The sequence below is a fragment of the Embiotoca jacksoni genome, unplaced genomic scaffold (assembly GCF_022577435.1).
Source record: "Embiotoca jacksoni isolate LCO1_2020_lvr unplaced genomic scaffold, fEmbJac1.0.p SCAF_14, whole genome shotgun sequence".
In the NCBI taxonomy this organism is placed as follows: domain Eukaryota; kingdom Metazoa; phylum Chordata; class Actinopteri; family Embiotocidae; genus Embiotoca; species Embiotoca jacksoni.
In genome coordinates, this window is record NW_027185274.1 from 17,033,776 (window position 1) to 17,037,075 (window position 3,300).

The following is a 3,300-nucleotide window of genomic DNA, read 5'->3' on the forward strand; positions in this document are numbered from 1 at the left end:
TGATAGTTTGGTGAACTCTTGTGTTCTGGGTTAATAATAAATACAACTAATCGAAAGATGTTTGGAATTGTAAACCTTAAAATATTTTTTTTTATCCGGAAAACTCCAGCTACGCCGTTCGCTTGTATGTGATGACAGCCCGGACCAATATGGCGGACGCGTTGACGTATCGCAGCAACGTACGGAAAAGTGACCAATTTCCGCACGGTGGACCAATCAGCGTGAGTCTTTTGTGCGCATGCTCAATCCATTCAATTTGCTAAATAACGCGTTCTCCCGGAAAGCGCGGGAATATCGCGCCCGACGCCAGATTTCAAAACAAATTAAAAAAAAAAGAGGTACAGAGGAGGTGACGTCATGCTCCTTAAAGCTGACCAACGGGCAATAAAAGCAACGAGAGAGATTCAGCAGGTGACGTCGGGCTTAATTAGCAACGGACGTTTGTTTGGATGTAAAAGTCCCACCGTGTCTTCATTTATGTCTTCTGTAAAGTTGTGGACCGACTAAAACGCCTTTGTGAAACACCTCCCCTGGTGCCAGGAGAGCAGAGGAGTCCATCCAGGAGAGGAGCTCCGGTAAGCTCACGTCTTTTCTAACTCTTCCATTTCCTCAATTAAAGGTGTTTTCAGCCACCTCCCATGCTGACTCCAGTTATTAGGGCGGTCTAGCACATTTTCCTCTGGAGCCACAAAAGGCTTTTATTTACACAAACGCACCCGTGAATAGACTTTTGATGCGTAAAAGCGACAATTTCTCCTTAAATCTAAGCAGGTACACGCTGAGAATCATTCAGGTGTCAAAATGATATATATTTTATTTAAAAAAAAAAAAAAAAAAAAAAAAAAAGCTGCACCGTGTTTATAGAGAACTATATCATGATATATGAGGTGAATGGATTATAACTAGGCTTCCACTAATTATATTTTGATTGCGCCTCATAAGTCACCAGATATGAGGTCATTATTTATTAGTTAATTACTAACTTGTATTTAAATGTTACTATTTGAAAGGCAAAACAAAAAACAGGGTCTTTATGCAATTTTCTGATTATTTATGACAGGATATTTTCTTATTGATTTGGTCCCATTGATTCGAGTATCAGTACTTAAAAAAAAAAAAGACTGTCAGTGGCGTAAAAAGCTTTGGTATTGAAATTATTGATAATTATTCTGTGGATCGACTACTTTATCATCCTGTCAGACAGGGTTTTTGAAGTTCTGGAAATACAATGATTAGTTGTCTTCTCCTACTGGATGTCAAACTCTCTTGTATTGCACACGAAAAAGGCAAAAAAAAATTAGGGACAAGTCTTAAAACAAAAATAATTATTGAACCCGCTGCCCTCTTTTTCTGTTATCTTGCTAATTGTCCTGTGACTGGGACCTCCGGGTTGAGACCCACTCGCAGTTTCTCAGTGGCGTCCGCTGCTCACCAGGTGGCGCTATAGCACTGCAGGAATGCCAGGAGCTCCTGCTGCGTTCAGGGGGAGATCAAGCACTTTGATTTGCTTCTCATATCTTGTTCAGAGGCACTGCAAAGGATTCTGACTATTTTATTGTTTGTATTGCTTTTGAATTACAGTGCAGCTTGTTATGAAATTTAAAAAAAAAAACAACGACCTGGATTCAGTGTGGAAACATGTTGAGACCTCATTTACACAGCATGATAGGGCCCTTCAGTTGGCTACGGTAGTGACCTCAGTTGTTTTTGACGTACTCTGAAGGTGAGTATAAAAGGCTTTTCATCATATACTATGAGCTTGTTGCCACAGAACGTCAACTCAATCATGGCTTAAAGAGAGTTGAGTGGCGGCAGGATAATCGGAGAGAATCAGACAAGGTTGTCCAAGGTGCCTGGGGAATTGTTGCTTTGTTAGAAATTATTAAAGTGTTCCCCCTCAAGATCAAACCAGGCTCCCATTCACAGCTGACTGAAAGGCTTGGTCTGTGGCAAAAAAAAAACAACATTGAGAGAGCCTGTGGACTCAAAGCAATGTCTGCTGGCAGCTCTACATTGCTCCTGGAGCAGTGAGCCATTGTTTATTCATCGCCACATTGGCATTCACAGAGTATCCTCACTGTTCTCTCATAACCAACAAGTTGCAATTTTTATGCATGTGAAGGTTGAAGGCAAATTATTTATGGGAGACTGGACCTGAGGAAAGTGAACGGCCTCGAGCAAAATGGTTTACGTTGAGAGCAATCCTTTTCTGTAGGCTTTTGAATTCTCTGGATCACGGCAAGATTTTCATGTATTATTCAGCTTTTCAGAAAAGGAATTGTTGCCCTGCTAGACAGCCATCTGCTTTTCTGGACATTGTGATGCATTTGGGACACGCTACCTTCCAGCATCAGGTTAAAGTCTTATTTTTCAACCGAGGGCAAATGAAATGAGGCGGGGGCGTCTTCGGTGTGAGAAATATCCGAGGAGAAATTGCATGGGCCGGTCCGGATGTGCCTGAATTGGAAAGGAGAAAAAAAAAAAAAGAAGAAAAAAAAAGCAGAGGCAAGTAGAGGTTCAGCTGTGAAGGGAAGGAACTTTCACCTGTGTGAGAAATTATTCAAGAACATCTGGTGTCGTCCAGATGCAGAGACGGGATGTGTGAGGCGTGTGGCGCCAAGCAGCAGCAGGTGCAAGGTGAAAGGACCGCAAACCTCTCCGGGGGCAGGTGATCTGCAGGAGAACGGTTGTCCTACACTTGCGGAGATTACGCTTTTTTTTAAAGTTGAACACAATTGTGCTTTATAGACTCTTTTATGTTCTGCAGGAACAATTTAAAACCCTTAATGGGCTGACTGTGACTGCAGTCTGCACATCTATTTGTAATATAGCACATGGCAGGAGCTGTGTTTCTCCGGTTCGCGGCACTTTAGTGGCTCCATAAAGCACCATTTTTGGTTCTTCATTACAGTGTAATGTTCCATTACCAAACATTATTGGAACTTTATGAATGTACTCTTCCTCATTGTTTCTTTGATGGATCTTGACTTTGAGGAGGGCAGTGTATTTAAATAGTAAAATGGTGCAGCAGAAGCATCAACTTCTAAAATATTCCTTTAAAGAGACATGAGTGCTGCTGGGGCTTATTTTGGAATTCATATCGTTCTAAGTATAGGTTGATATTTTCTTCTTCTTCTTCTTCTTGTGAATATGTATAAAGAAGTTTATTTTTATTTTTGTAACGCTGCTACTATGTATAGATAGCAGCATGTGATGGCCTGAAATCGAGCCTTAATATAGATGTTTTAGTGAGCGAAACCTCAGTAGATTACGAGCTAAAAAGTCAATTTCTGGGGTTTT